This window comes from Colias philodice, chromosome 3 (genome assembly GCF_061535455.1).
Source record: "Colias philodice isolate Cphi_HAF_F1 chromosome 3, ilColPhil1 Martin Lab GWU primary, whole genome shotgun sequence".
NCBI classification, from domain to species: domain Eukaryota; kingdom Metazoa; phylum Arthropoda; class Insecta; order Lepidoptera; family Pieridae; genus Colias; species Colias philodice.
In genome coordinates, this window is record NC_143088.1 from 12,246,754 (window position 1) to 12,264,501 (window position 17,748).

At 33.8% G+C, this 17,748-nt stretch overlaps 1 long non-coding RNA gene across 1 annotated transcript; it reads left to right on the plus strand.

Annotated features, from left to right (window-relative positions):
* The first annotated feature begins 14,937 nt into the window (after window positions 1-14,937).
* LOC149490075 (uncharacterized) lies at window positions 14,938-17,233 on the plus strand. The gene is made up of 2 exons (XR_016318402.1): window positions 14,938-15,088; window positions 17,077-17,233. It is a non-coding gene; the product is annotated as an uncharacterized LOC149490075 (long non-coding RNA).
* Window positions 17,234-17,748: the final 515 nt, after the last annotated feature.

Genomic DNA, 17,748 nt, shown 5'->3' on the forward strand with positions numbered 1-17,748 from the left:
GTACGTTGGACGCTCATTAATAATAATCCCAAAAAGAAACTTAGAAAAATGCACTTGACGTCGGCTTTCCATATTTAAAATTTTAGCTTCATTCAAAAAAGGACTGACGTGATGGCGCGGAGGAATATTCCAGCAAAATCGCGCGCAACTATTTTGTACACGTTGTATAGCCTTTTTAGTACGTACGAGTAATCTGGAACCATACATACAATCAGTGTAATTGAATTTTGATAAAATTAGAGAATTTTTAATTTAAGTACTTTATTTTCACAATTAGGTATATTTGAACAAGCTGGTATTTCCATATAGATACATTCATCTAATGAACCATTTAAAAAGGCAGTAGGTACATCAAGGTGTATTAAATCTAGGTTTTTATCTACACTTAAAGCTAACAAAAGTCTCAAAGTAGAATATCTGAGAACAGGTGAAAAGGTCTCTTTATAGTCCATACCTTCTTTTTGTGTAAAACCCTTCGCCACAAGTCTCGCTCTATATCTCACTTTGTTTTCACAATCATATTTAATTTTAAAAACCCACTTGCACTTCACTATTGTTTTATTCACTGGCCTATCTACGAGTTCCCAAGCTTCTCGATCACTAAATGATTGCAACTCCTCTTTGATTGCTTGTTGCCACTGCACACTATCTGGACCATTAATCGCATCACTCAAAGAGATCTCATCAGTTGACACTTCATTAGCACATAAGTTAGCCCTACCATAGTACTCTGGCTTTTTCCTTACACGTTTCTCTGGAATTTTAATGCTACTGGAAGGTAAATTTGCAATCATTGACTCATCTGGCGAAAATGAATTTGACTCCTGGAAACTATCCTCTGATCCTGAACTGGATCCATCTGGTATAAAAGTCTTGTCATGATAATGTGAGTGCACATCTTCTTCATGATCACTAGACTTGTCTGACTGTTGATCCCCCACTGAATCCTGCTGTTCCTTAGTGCTCTCCTGCACTATCACCTGTGTTGTCATACTGTCATTTTCCGGTTCCATGACCACAACATCTCTTGCCACTGAAACAGTGCGTGATTCAGGATCATACAGTCTATACCCTTTGACGTTTTCAGGGTATCCAACTAAAAATAGTTTTTTTGACTTTCTGTCCCACTTCAATCGCCTTTCTTTAGGTATGTGAGTCATAACTAAACTGCCATACACTCGTACATGGCTGACATCTGGTTTCTTTCCAGTCCATAGTTCAAACGGAGTATGATGCTGAAGACCCGCAGCTGGAGATCTATTCTTCAGATATACTGCAGTTTGCACTGCCTCCGCCCATAATATTTTATCAAATTTAGCATCAAATAAGAGACATTTAGCTTTTTCAACAATTGATCTATTATACCTCTCACAAAGCCCATTCTGTTGAGGTGTATATGGGTTTGTCTTCTGGTGTATAATTCCAGTCTGCCTTAAGTAATTTTCCATTTGTGCTGAACAAAATTCTCCACCATTGTCTGTTCTTAAAATCTTTATTTTTGTAGATTTTTGATTTTCTACTAAGCTCTTAAACTGCTTGAAATAAGAGAATGTCTCATCTTTACATTTTAAAAAATACACAAAAGCCATCCGACTATAGTCATCCACTAACAGAAGGAAGTATCTGGCCTGTCCGAGCGACTTATTCTCCATAGGTCCGCAGAGGTCAGCATGTACTATATTCAGAATATTATCACTCCGTGATGAACTTGTAGGGAAAGGTAGTTTGGTTTGCTTTCCCTCGCAGCACACAGTACAATTAGCTCTGCTGATTTCTGCCTTATCTTGGAATGATAAGCCTTCTACTGCTCCATCTCTCATGATATTTAAGTCTTTACTGTTAATGTGGCCGAGCCGTCTGTGCCATGTCCAACTAGAAGTCACTGCCGTCGCTGCTAACAGTTGATCTGACTTCACAATGTTCAACTTATACACACCATTTGTTAAGTTAGCTTCTCCAATGCATTCATTCCGTTGATTATAAATATAGCATACATTTTCTTTGAAAATAACTCTGTTGCCAACACTTATCATCTTACTAACGGATAGAAGGTTTGTAGTGAGGTTATGTATGCATAAAACATTGTTGACATTTACCTTATGCTCCTTATTTCGCACTTTCGTGGTAATATCTATGTCACCGGAACATATAACTGGCACGATTTCATTGTTAGCCACCACTATACTTCGAGGCTCAGTATTATACGATATATTTCTTAGCATATATTTGCTCGACTGCGATATCATATGCGTACTAGCACCCGAGTCCACATACCAGTCTTTGTCACTGTATTTTCCCGTTAGGAACATTGCACTAAATGCATTTACTTGTTTATTCTTTTCTGAGAAACGACATTGATTTTTGTAATGTCCGACTTGCTTGCATTTGTAACAACGAATATTTTTTACCACCGGCTTTCCGTCAAAATGGCCGACTTGCTTATTCGATTGCCTATTCGATGCTGACACGTGCGTTCGTTTCCCGCCATTTTGATTTTGGCGAGAATCTTTTGAAAAGAATGCTCCTTCGGTTTTAATTTCGGTCCCTGCGCTCATATCTAGCAGCTTAGTCTTTATTGTATCTGCACTCATGTTCATTCCGGAATGCTCAATGGCCATTATCATGGGCTCGAACTTATCGGGTAAACCGGCTAATAGAAGCGAACCGACCCACTCATCATTTATTTCGAAACCGGTACCTTTAAGCTTTTGAGAAGTATCCACTATTTGGGTCACATACGCAGTCATCGATTCCGAGTTTTCAAGACGTATAGAAATTAATGTTCTTAGTAAGCTGATACGACGCGTAAATCCGGAATCGTCAAATAACGCCTTTAATTTTGCCCACAAGTTATGCACTTTAGTTTCGTTCTTGATGTGTACGTAGAGCGATGGGTCGATAGTCATCACCATCTTTGCTTTAGCCTTCCGATCATCTTGTTCACTTAGGTTAGCACTGTTCTTAATGTCGATGCCTTCGAGGATTAAGAAGTTTTCTACGGCGAATGCCCAATCATCGTAGTTATCTCGTCCCTTCAACCTTGGAACGTTCAACGAATAATTTCCTGCCATTGTAACTGCACAAATTTTTAATTTACTCAAAAAGACTATTTTTTTAATTTGCTGGGCCCATAACCTAATAAAACACAGGTATGGTTGCGGTCAGACATCTTTAATTGCAGTATAAGGAAGAGTACACACATGACGCAAGTTTGCACAGAGACAATATTTTGTTACCACAGATAAACAATAAATTTTACATGTTCCAAGGAGGATTTACAATAATAACAGTTTAGTCAATGATAAATTACCGAAGGTGCGTATTGACGCACGATTATATCTGTTGAGGGATAAGATGCGATAAGATGGGACCTGGGAAAATATTCAATCAAAAGGAACGAATTACATAACATAATACATATTATGCTTGACAAATAACGGACTCAATAAAATCTTCAATTCAAATTTCAAAACTTTAGGTACATAAATGCTTTTCTAAAAACTATTTTACGTAAAGTGTAAGTACTAATACTAAGTACTCATCACTACTCGTTTTTAGGGTTCCGTAGCCAAAATGGCAAAAACGGAACCCTTATAGTTTCGTCATGTCCGTCTGTCCGTCTGTCCGTCTGTCCGTCTGTCACAGCCGATTTACTCGGAAACTATAAGTACTACAGTGATGAAATTTGATGGGAATATGTGTTGTATGAACCGCTACAAAAATATGACACTAAATAGTAAAAAAAAGAATTGGGGGTGGGGCCCCCCATACATGTAACTGAGGGATGAAATTTTTTTTTTCGATGTACATACCCGTGTGGGGTATCAATGGAAAGGTCTTTTAAAATGATATAAAGTTTTCTAAAAAACATTTTTCTTAAAGTGAACGGTTTTTGAGATATCAGCTCTCAAAGTCGTAAAAAGTATGTCCCCCCCCCTCTATTTTTATAACTACGGGGTATAAAATTCTAAAAAAAATAGAGGTGATGCATGCTAATTAACTCTTTCAACGATTTTTGGTTTGATCAAAGTATCTCTTATAGTTTTTGAGATAGGTTGATTTAACTGTAATTTATTATATTTGCTGCTACGGAACCCTTTGTGCGCGAGCCCGACTCGCACTTGGCCGGTTTTATTTAGTATTGTTATCAGATTTTCTTCAGAACTTTATAATATTGAGAGCAATAGTTGTGACGTCATCAATTAAAGTGAGAGTAAGATGTCCGATATTGTCATCTCATTCGGCTCAGCATGGGCCATCTTTCATATCAGTATATTCATAGTGTTCATTAATAATATAACTCATAACTCATAAACCTCTATATCAAGATAAGGATATTTATAAAAATGTATTTTTATTATTTTGTTAGTATATAATCGGTTAGTATGTTTTTTTTTATTAATTAAAGGCGGTATAGATAGCAATGTGTTTATTGAAAATTTACATCCCTCTATAAATACAACCCTCTATGTACATATTTATGTTTTTAAGTACCTATATTTGAAATTCCTGAACCAATTTTGATAAAACTTACATTAATTGATAGATTTTGCGGGACCAAAGAGAAACATGTACAAGACTTCTATCTACTAAAATTATTTTATTCTATTTCGCTATCATAAGACGTGTAGGTGATAAATCTTACCTCGAACTTTCAATTAGCATCATGGCGTAATAATCGTTTTTAATATACCATACTTACCAGTTACCATACGTACCATATTTGCCTTTAAATCATTACCTTTACCTATTTCAACACACCCCTATAAAAAAAACAGCAAATGAACCTCAGTATGATAATACAACAAAAATAGACGATATTACCCTTGGCCTCAGTCATTTGAGCGTATAAAATGCACTTTTCGCCTCTATAAACCCTCATAATATAAAGCTACGTACACATTCATTACGTAAGTACTACACGAGAGGAAATCTCCGGGAAATCTTGTGAATTGCGTCGCATTCAAGTCGCGAGTCACATAAAAACATTCTTATTTCTCCCCTTATCAAGCTTTTTTGTGGTACAAGTTTATAAGCGATCACGGTTTAAAATTATATGTAGTTATATTTTCTCGTAACTCTTGGCAGCGTGTGAATTGCATATTGCATAGGCAATTCATCGATCGCTTTTATTTACAGACACGGGGAATTATATAAGCATAAATGTACCATTGCTAAGTTAGACTGTTACTTTCGCCATGTACATAGTCTATTTTATTTTGTTAACAACTTAACCTAAAAGAAAATCTAGTCTTCTACTAATATTGTGATTACTGGCCACATCAGTAAAGAAATGGTTGGACTGTTTACCATGTTGTTTAATTAATAAAGTTTGCTATACCATAATTATTAATGTTTTTATAACAGTACAAAAAAGAATGAAGGTTCAAAATTCAGCATGATATGCCTTATTCCTACCAATAAGCACTCCATACAAATCGAGCAAACTCGCGAAGCATGTTCCGCGCGCAGCATGTTCCGCGCGAGGCTGCACTGCGTGTGCGTCCGTTTTCCCCTGCTTCTGTTTTCGACCCGACTATTGGATACATAATAACCATAGCCGTGTTACAGCTACTTAAAGAGGCAATTAAACGCTCTTCACTCGAAACTCGTTGCTGACGTAAATCGTAATCAAGGGGCGCGATAAATCCCGCCTTATGTGATAGTGTAACGGATTCCGACGCGGTTACGCGCTAAAATTCTTATTTATGTCCAGACGGGTGCGGCCTGAGTTATATCGCCGCAGATAAAACGTGAAAAGAAACACAAATTTGCTTAAGAAATACGTAGGAATGGTTCATCGTACAGCGTTACTAATGTGGCTCGTTTTGAATTCGATTTGAGAAAGCGTATGAAAATGTGTATACGATAGATTAATAACATTATAGTAAGTAGATAATAATATCTAATTACTATAATGTTATTGGCTACAATGATGCGTGTGAATGTATAAACATTCACACGCATCATTGTAGCCATTGGGATCTATCATGCGATCAGGAAAGCTTTTTTTATTCCAATTATACATAGAAAAACTAGTAATAGTAATGTATATTATTAACTCGCTATGCATTATTGTTTGTTCTTTGAGTACAATGAGTAAGTATAATGTATAAAAAGTGGGGAAAAAGTAAACTACACGACAAGACTCGATTATTTTTTAATATTACTATACCACCTACATTTGTATGTAAAAAAACTTAAACTAAACATCCCCGTAAACACATTTAGATAAACACAAAGATAAAGAGCATGTCACGGTTATAACAAGATATTTAATAACCCACAATCTGTACGCAGTCACCGCAACCGCAAGGATTAATTATATTAAATAAATGGTGCGTCCACACAGAGCGAGCAGCCTCGTGAATGCGCAAAGCTCGGTCAGTGTGGACGTGGCTCGGCCGAGGAAAATGACGTCACATGCGCTTTGCTCGGCTGGGTGGACACTGGACATGCACATTGACATCCTGCCTTAGTGTGCTTTTCCACCAATAATGTGCGAGGATGTGCAATCATATCCCTATATTACTATATATTTATTTTTAGCGCTTGAAGCGATACTATTGGTTATTTACAAACACAATCCTCGCTATATTATATCCTCGCATACTTTTGGTGGAATGTAAAATAAAGTGACCGACGATACCATCGCAAAATAAAAAGCGTTTGTGATGTTCGCAAACTGTTTAAAATTTTGGTGTCACGTCTCTTTACTTGTTTTGCTCATCGCTCGCTGTCTGTTGCGCTGCTGCGCTGCGCTGACTTGTTTTTGTTGTTATATAATTCTAATTCGACTTCTTTCGCAAAAATGATTATAGCTTTCACTTTGCTAATACAAGTTAGGTACGTAATGAACCTACGCGTTACTTCGCGAGGCCGCTCGCTCTATGTGAACCCGTTTAATGAATGGCGACTGAATTTTGCAGCCCCGAAGAACCGAGAAATAATAGTATAATTGATCGATCTGAATTAGTTCCAGTTGGAAGTGGAACTGTGTTTTTCTTGTAATTGAATGTAAGTTTGATTTTGATAAATGATACGCTTTGTTGGGTCGGATTGATTTATAATTTGCAAGGCGTTTTCCCGTTTTGGACGTTTGAAATAGATTTCTGTTTAATGATATTAGGCTTATGTATTAGACTTTAATTAGTTTCGGAAGTCTATTTGAAAGTTCTTCTTAGTCTTGAATGATGAGATTTCTAACTTTGTTTTTCTTAAAGTATTGTATTTACTTGTTTTGAACTAATTCAAAATAACAAGACATTTAGTAAGTTTACGTGTGAATCCGTCTCCGGGATTGTCAGGTCAAGACTTTAGTATCGAGAGTTTTCTTTTCAATAGTTTATCTTTAACTGGTGTGTATATTATTACAGTTTATAAAAGAGAATTATTGTATTATGAAGATTGTTGCTTTCCTGCTGTTATTTTGTTAAAGTGGTTTTAATTATTATAAACTAAATAACGGAAAATAATAACATAAATAAATTTATAATATTATATTGGACATGGGCAATAAAACAACAAGTAAAACAAATTAATGAAAACGCAATAGAAGAATTATAGTTCTACATTATTCCACCTGGCTTATTAAAAACATCGAAATCCCCTACAAATCTCATAAAATAGTGTTTCTCCGAATTGACCTTTGATCTATAACTACCCGCACTTATTAAAACAAATTGCCCCCAGTCGTTGACCCGAAAAACTAAAGAAAATACATGAGATATCTATTAATTTGCCCCACAGGGGGCATGGGCCGTGTTTCTGACGTCTAGTGAATAATGGGAACAAATTAATGGATAGCCAAAGCTTTATGAAATTGATTAGAATCGTGTGTGTTTTGGATTCTAGGTGGTATGAGAAATAACACATTTGAAGAACATTTTATAGGTAGACGCTGTGAAAATACGAGAAGAATTTCAAGATTCATATGGATATTACACTTATCTATACTAATATTATAAAGCTAAAGAGTTTGGTTGCTTCTTTGTTTGAACGCGCTAATCTCAAGAACTACTGGTCCGATTGGAAAAAATTATTTCGGTGTTGGATAGCCCATTTATCGAGGAAGGCTATAGGCTGTATATCAGGACGCTAAGACAAATAGAAGCGGAGCTACGCGGGTGAAACCGCGGAGCGCAGCTAGTCTGAAATAAATGGAAATAAAAATAAATAAATAAATTATTTGGTATCAAGTGAAGGGAGTTCGATTCTAACAATTGTAAATTAAAAAAATTCATGAAAAACGTGATTCGTTTAATTGAGCCAAAACTGTCTTTTATTCTATTGGATTAATAATAATTAATAATAATTATTAATAATTATTTCTATTGGATTAATAATACCTATCTTTACGTAACTACGTGGCTGACTATTATTACTTAGCTTAGAATAAAATTGTGTTGAGTGTCTGTCTGTATGGATGTATAATAATAATTGACTCTTTGCTTTCTAATAATTTCTGGCTAAGAATAGAAAATTAATCTTACTTAAAACTTTTACAAAACTAATCCTGTTTTAACCCAATTTTTGCAACATAAATCAGCAAAATTTCCAAACAAATACAAACAACAAATACGTAGCGAAGTTTGATTTGCTTCACACTTCGCAAACCATTTTAAAGTTACCAATACCGACCATTTCTCAATGTCCACGCTGCTTCGATTGTACAAACTTACTCGGTTTCTTGACGGTTTCATTTAAGCTATTGTTGATCTACCACGTCTTAAAGCAGTATTATTTCCAATGTGAGAAAGCGATAACGCAAGAATATAGTGCTGTCATTTTTCCCATACTGGAAATAATACTGCTTTAAGACATCTTGGTATGGGGGCTGATTCTATCAATGTTCTCGTAATTTTACTTCTTTGTGTAACATGATTTGCTTTATTATCCTAATTACAAGGGATTGTTTGCAAGGGCTCGTTTGATTAATTAATTAGTAAAACATATACTCCAGACAATATGTGACTGATGTTGTTATAAGTTTACTATTACTTGCACGGGTAGAAAGGAACCAGCCCCCCTATGCAAGTGGCTTTCTGTTAGCGTAGCGTTCAATAGAATAGACTACGAATGTATGAGATTGACGTAACCTGTAGCGTATCTACAGCTTACGTCAATCTCATACATTCGTAGTCTATTCTATTGAACGCTACGCTAACAGAAAGCCACTTGCATAGGGGGGCAGGTCTGAAAATGTATGAATAAATAAATCTATTATCTACCTAGGAGACGGTAAGTTCAATAATAGTAATAAAATAAATCCGCCATACTAATACATAATATACTGATCGATTTTCTTTAGGGACAAGTAGGTGATCAGCCTTCCGTGTCCTACCAGACCAAGACATTTTTTTTTCTTCGTCTCCATCGGATGGACCCAGGACCCCTCGGTGTTACACGCGCCAACCACTGTACCGAGGATGCGGTCACTCTAAAGACCCTAAAGAAAATCGATCAGTGAAACAGATGTATAATGTATCTGCCCCCTTACATGGGACTTCACTTTAATCTTCTTCTCTTATATGTAAAAATGAATCGCAAAATGTGTTGGTAAGCGCATAACTCGAGAACGGCTGAACCGATTTCGATAATTCTTTTTTTATTATATTCCTTGAAGTACGAGGATGGTTTTTATGTAGAGAAAACGTAAATATGTACCACGGGCGAAGCCGGGGCGGAAAGCTAGTACATAATATATTTGAGATTTACTTTCCTTCCTCAATTATGTAGTTGTCATAAACTCCAATTCACATCACCTTAAAGTAAACTTGAAACAATTCATAAATCAAACTGGGCACCCAGATGGGTTTGTGTAACGTAAGTGCTTAAGACAAACTAAAATTAATGGCCGTAAGATATAAGATATTTGTAACAGTCCCTTGTGTAAGGATCATTGTATCATGTAGGCTTTGGGTTATCTTCAGGGATTTTTGCGTCAATAACTTGATAAACATGTTCCACACTAAAGGAAGTTTGCGTCCGTTTTGGTATTATATCGTTTAAGATTACGGTCACGTGTAATGGATTGTGTAATCTTAATACTATTATAAAGGCGAAAGTTTGTATGGATGTTTGTTACTCTTTCACGCAAAAACTACTAAACCGATTACAATGAAATTTAGCACACATATAGAGGGTAACTTGGATTAACACATAGAATAGGTTTTATCCCGGAAATCCCACGGGAACGGGAACTATGCGGGTTTTCCTTTGAAAACGCGGGCGAAGCCGCGGGCGGAAATCTAGTATTGTTATAATTATACCGATTGGCTTAGTTGGTAGTGCCCTGCCTACCAAGGTCGTTGGTTCGATTCCTACCCGGGGCAAATACTTGTGTGATGAACATAGATGTTTGCTCCGTGTCTGGGTGTTAATTATCTATATAAGTATTTATTTAAAATTACATAATATGTATGTTTATCAGCCATCTGGTCTCCATAACACAAGCGAAAGCTTAGAATGGGATCAGATCGTGCCATGTGTGAAAATTGTCCTGAACTATTTATAAATTTATTTATTTATACATAGTTATAATCAAATTACACACGCAAATATACATGATTGTTATATTATTGTTTGGTTTCCATAACAAATCAATTTTCAAAGCGACTTTATTTATTAGTTCATAAGACTTATTCTAAATATTTTTTACAATAAAATATGTTCACACACATCTTTATCAGGAGCTACAATAGACTACAATGAACACGAATCGTGTCATGTCAATAACACAAAATATTATTATAAATCTACGAAGAAATCTTAGATGAAATAAAGACATATTTCTCGCGTATATTTTGTATTCGCATAATCTTTACTCATTTCTACAGATAATCTATTTTACGCATTATGTTTAAGCTTAAACTGATCCGAAGTAAATTGCTGTGTTCTTGCGTAATCTTTGAGATGTGATATGTTTAGAAATAAGAGGATTATCTGATTATTTCTTAAGTATGGATATATAACAAAAATAGGCGCGTGTTTATGACTAGAAATTTATTTAATTGTATATGAAATTGATGTCTGTTTGTTTTAGAAGCTTAGCTGTGTAAGATAATATCTATACTGATATCATATAAGCCTTCCTCGATAAATGGGCTTTCTAACGCCGAAATAATTTTTCAAATCGGACCAGTAGTTCCTGAGATTAGCGCGTTCAAACAAACAAACAAACTCTTCAGCTTTTGAATAAATAAATAAATATAAATAAATAAATCATATATTGCATAAAATATGGTACTTACATACAAAGATAATAAGATCAAAATTAAGGAACATTCATGTTTTTACTATAGTTACATAGCATACAATAATTATTTTTAATTCAAAAAATGAATGAGAATGATTAGTTACAATAATAATACGAGTCAGGAGTATTGTCACTTAAAATTAGTTGTATACATAAATCACTAGTCATCAGTCAATCAAATATCAAAATCATTATTTTATATTATTTATACATTTTTCATATTAAGTATACAGAAATTCATTTAAGTTGTAAAAACAATTCTCTAACAAGTATATAATTAATTTATTTTTAAATCCTGGAAGAGGAACCCCTTGCAAGTCTTTTGGAATTTTATTAAATATCTGAATACCTACGTAAGGAACATTTTTTTTGTACAAAGTTAATTTAGGCCTCGGTAAAAACAATTTGTTTGTATATCTTGTTAATTTTCCAATTTCTTTATTTAAGTTTAAAATATTGAGGATTTTTTTTTATGAAAATACAAATTTCTTTGATATATATACATGCAAGAGGCAGGATTCTCAAGTTTTTAAAAAGTTCCCTACAACTCACAGTAGGCCCAACATTACAAATAGCTCTTATGCACTTTTTTTGTAAAATAAATGCTCTGTCAGACTCAACCGAATTGCCCCAAATTATAATACCATATGACAAAACTGATGATACATAGCCGTAGTAAGCCGTTGTTTTATAATACATATTTATATTTACTTTATAATATTAGTATAGATTAAACCTTACTGACATAGGTTTTTTTTCAACGGAGATCAACCGCGCGTGGTGTGGCCGGTTGGAGCGTCTAGCTATAGAAAAGTTAATTGAAATTTTGAAACATATTATTATTTAACCCATTGACCACCGAGCGGCCCGATCGGGCCGAGACACAATAGATTTTCAATTGTGTCTGTGATCCGAGGACTGACGGATTAAGTTCCTTATTTCACACAAATATAATATACAAATCTTCAACAAAGGCTGTATCATCTCTCAAGTATTCTTATGAAGGCTTCTAGGATCTTAGCCCGAACTTGGTAAGTGTTTGTCAAATATTCTTGGGCTAACTGTAGACGACACTTTAGTTGGTGAAGAATTATAGTTATTATGATAAAGAGAGAAACTTTGAAACTTATAGTAGGCTATTTTGCAGTGTCGGGGATGAATTTCTAACGAGGTTTTATAAGTGTTTCATAGTGACATATTATACACAAGTCAAAGCTTGTTTTGGAAATGCCTTTCTTCTATGTTTAGTGGTGTAAAGTCAATCTATAATTTCATTAATATGCTTTGCTCCTGTTGCTAATACTTATGTACTAAAATCTTCCGGGATTTTCACTTCAGATCAAAGAAAAATACATGTATTTAGCATTATATTTTCTTCGTTATAAACATCACTAAATTTGGTAAATTAACTAATCAGTATCACCATATTTATATTGCATGCAAATAGACAGCAATTTAATGGATATTTTCATAATAAACTACGTAAGTCCACATTTTTCATAACTCTATCGCATATTTTGGAGATTAACAACAAAAAAGGTAACAAAGGGTCACTATGAGGGTGTACAATGTACATCAAACTATTTCCCTTTTATAGGCCGTAAACGTGTCCAAGGAGAATAGAAACTCTTTTTATTTAATGATGTGAATCTTGTATGGATAACCTTTGAACGCACAAAGGTGATAAGTTCCTTGTTTATTTTTGAATATTGTTTTAAAAATCTTGAATAGTTAAAGTGAAACTTTTATTACATCGTCTCAAACTTTTTGGTCTGTGTAGCGCATGTCGCGTGTATCGCGGCTGCCGAGTAGGTATACCTACTCGGCAGCCGACCGTCACGCGACATGCGCTACACAAAGCAGTGTTCGGAACCGTTCGAACAGTTTCACTTTTACCGTGGTTTCATAAAACCACACAACATTTTTTTTTGTTTCTTTGTATTTCCTAATAGATTCATCTATAGATGTGGAACATTATGCAAGAGAACCAATTTAATGTTTTCATTTTTTTTCCTGGATCAATGAGCAGGAACAGGGACAAGCGACTCGTATAATAACTATCTACTTATTATTAAAAAAGTTCTGGCAAATTATGTAAACTATATTAGAGAATATGCACTAATAATTAAGCTCACTAATATATTTTTTAAAATATTAAGAACTTCATCCGATTATAAACACTTTTTTAATACATTATTTATCGCGACGTTTCGAAAACTTTACAACAAGCGTGGTTACGGACAGACTAAAACGCAAAATCAAATATTTATTTCTTAATACACTTATTCTATTTCTTGTATCTCTAGACACAGACTCCATAAGTCACATTACATTTATTTCATACATTCTCCTCTAATAAAAATAACATAGCCTTAAGAAGCGTATAAATGTAAAGCACAATTTTCTCGCAAGAAGTCTGCTCTATAAATTCATAATCCTATTCATTTGTAAGAGCAGGTGTGTTACTGGATTATTATTACAACGTTATGAAGAAGGACTTTTAGTTTAAGAGCTAAAGAATATTTTTATGGTTTAAATTATCATAATTTAAGGTACACGTAAATTATCGCGGTACAGTTTATGTTATGTCACGGACGAAACCAATAATTATAGCCTGTATATTATCTTGTACAAAAGATAGAACAGTACCAAGGTTCATCAAAATCGGTTCAGTAGTTAAGGCGTGTATGAGTAATAAAATATCCGTCAAAAATCCCAACCTTCAAATTTATAATTTCAGTAGAAATAAAAAATTGCGTCTGGCACCTATTTAACAAGATGTGCACTAATAAACGCAACCACTGCGGCCAGCCAGACAGCCCGGAATCTAACCGAAACAGGAAGAGAAACAGTATATCAAAGTACCAACTATACTAAAATTATCTCTTGTCAAGGTTGGTAGCTCCTATACGAATAGAAGAAAAGCAAATAGTTAAAATATTTTTCAGCAGCTCCTAAACTACATTTAAGCGTACTTACTCACATTTTTAATATTCATTTAAGTAGTCGTATGAGCAGGAATATTAGGTTTAATGCACGACTAAAATAACGTACATCATGTTTTATTCAGATGCTAAAGGAGAAGGATTTTCTACACTATGGAAATTGATGAAATAATATACTTATTGATAATATTTCTTTTAGTAAACAATTAGCTGTGCCCTGCGGTTTTACCCGCATTGTTCCGCTTGTTGGTCATAGCGTGATGTTACCAATAGCCTTCTTCGATAAAATAAATGGGCAATCAAACACCGAAAGAATTTTTCAAATCGGACTTATAATTCCTGAGATTAACGCGTTCAAACAAACAAACTCTTCAGCTTTATAATATTAAGTATAGATTCATTATTTAGGTATTATCAACTATTAGATATTTCATGATTAATTTAACTGTTGAACATTGAATTCTATAAAAAATTCACGATAAATGTTTTTGCCAACTTCTAGGTAACTTTATGTTTTAAGACGTTTTATATTCGAAAAATATTCGATTTTGCATCTTATATTTACTTTCTTTAACAAGGTCAAGAAGCAACATAAATACCTAAATATCAATGAAAAACAGCACAATAATTGTCTTCAATACTTATTGAATCTAAATAAAGAAACAATTCAATACACTATTGCAAAACGGAAAAGCATTTGCAAACTCGTCCTATAAAGGTTGATAAGAGCTATCACTTAAAACGTTACATTATTTACATTATACGGGTATATATGCTGTTGGTCTCTCGTTTTTTTATTGTGAGCCGAAGTGTGCGTGCAAAATGTATAAAATTATCACGGTATTTGTTATCTGTGCTGTTTTAAGTGGATCTAATGCGTATAATTGTAAGTAATTAGTATTAGAATAAACCTATATTATATAGATTTTTATTGCGGTTTAAAAATTCAGCACGTAATCGGATTTTTGGGAACGTTTTTATGGTTAGAACATTGGATTACCTATATATATATTTTTTTTAATTTTGGTAGGTAGTCATATGCTATTTATTGAATTTCCAAAATGACGGCAATTGTCAATTTGGAATAGGTACTGTATGTAAGAACATATTAAATTATTTAGATAGGTATAAATTATATACATACAAAATAGTTGAATTTAGTGCTAGCTAAGTCCAGTAGTTACTATGTAAAATTAATTTAAACAGTATATACTGTTTATGTAGTAAGTAGGTAGATACTTGTACTACCTACTTACTACATAAATTACTGCCTTTTTACTAACTATAAGACTTGGTTAAAACCTACATCAAATATATGGTAGCGCATAATCATCATCATATTATATTAATTTATTTTCTGCTTTTGAGTGTCAATATTTTGTGCTTTTAAATTCGGTTTAATTATCTGTTCAAAATGAATTTTATGGTCTCTATTAGGCAATCTATTGAATTAACGGACATAGCTACCTTTATTTATTTAATCAATATGTTTAACTTACTGAGACTGAGAAAGAAATTAATCGAAGTTAATAGCAAAATATCCTAATAATATACTTATATAATTATTATTTTAATTTTTTAATATATTTTTGTGTTGTGCTCGATTATTTGGTGTCTTGTATAAGTCTTAATTGTATTTTTTATAGTTTAACTAGCTTTCCGCTCGCGGCTTCGCCCGCGCTTTCAAAGAAGAGCCCGCATGGTTCCCGTTTCCGTGGGATTTCTAGGATTACTAGGATGCGGCTAGGTTAACATATCCTATGTGATAATACAAGTTACCATCTATATGTGTGCAAAATTTCATTGTAATCGGTTCAGTAGTATTTGCGTGAAAGAGTAACAAACATAAATATACACATCCATCCTCAGAAACTTTCGCATTTATAATATTAGTAGGATGTTTTAATTATAATTCTCTCGGTCCATGAAGTGGTATTATTATAATAGGTCTATTAAAAACGTAGATTAAATTCCAAGGCTCTTCCGTCAGTATTTCTTCAAACTAAATTATACAGTTGTTTGTTACTTTTCCTGCTATTCTTCAGAACGTTGGTCGCAAATATTTACTTTGAGCGTAGCAAGACGTTCCTGTATACACAACGTCGAGGTATATCGTAGTAACTATATTGTTTTAAGGAAGGTTAGTAAAGAAATAACTTAAAAAAAAAACGTTTTTTTTATATAAAAATGGTTTTTAAATAATCGTAAATTAATATTTTTTTTTATATAAAAAGGGTTTTGAAATAATCGTTTTAAAATTAATAAACCATTATTTCAAAACACTGTACAGTAATTATTACTATAATTGAAATCTTATTTTTTAGATAAATCAACTATTAGCTCCCGCACTAGGAAACCTGTGTCGAATTTAATGATACGATAATACATGTAAAAAAAGTGTAGAGTTGAGTATAATAAATATTTCGAAATGAAAACTCTCAAGATATTTTCACACTACCACACATGTTCAAAAGGCAAGTGAGAATTTCGCGTTTGATTGAAATCCTTAACTGCTGTTTGAGGAATTATATGTGGGCCAATTATTTTTCGCGACTTAAAAGGTGATTATTATATTATATAAATAAATAAATAAATAAACATTGTAATGTAATGTTTAATTCATGTTTATTTTCTAATATAGAAACAGAATTGGATCATACGTTTATACTTACGTTACTTACCTTTTTTTGGAAATAAGTAGTCAATCTTCGTAACCACAACAAAATGAAAAATATACACAGACGAAACTTTGATTTTCCACAAAAACTACACTTAGTTTATTTTATTTCCTATACCTTATACTTACCATATCTTTCTAATATAAAATGCACTATTAAATATCTCATAATTTAATGTATTTTCTTTTGTTTGCAGCCCATCGCGCTGAAAACTCATGCGGGAGTCGCGGTGGAGAATGCTTTCCCATAGAATACAATTGTCCTGAGATTTTGACCTACACAGAAGCGATAGACTGCGAACAAGAACACAAATGTTGTATATTGGTTAAATAAATAATTCTTAATTAAAATAAGTTTTATTATTTATAATATATTATAAAACACTGAAGAGATTAACAATAATTTGATAAATTTTCAAGTTGGAAGAACCTGATTTTCCGTTAAAGAAAGCTTAAGCTAAAGAAGCTATAAAAATATAAGAATACATTTAGCCTTAAAATCGAATATATACCCAGGCAGATAATAACGATTTTAAACCTATGTAAATTGTGTCTTTTTTTTTATTGGTAATAGGGAAGCGCTTGACCACAATCTCGCCTGATGTTAAGCTGAGATGTGGTCTAAGATGGAACGCGCTTCCCTAGAAGGTACCTGTTCACTCTACGCTTGAAGACCCCCATATTGTACTCATCGGGGAACACAGGCTCAGGAAGCATGTTCCAGTCCCTTGCGGTTCGGATAAAGAATGTGGAACCAAACCGCTTAGTCCGGGTACATGGAACGTCCACCATATGGCGATGCCTAGAGTCTGTGCGCCTCGACGATCGGTAGAAGAACGGGGATGGCGGAACGAGATCGTGCAGTTCCG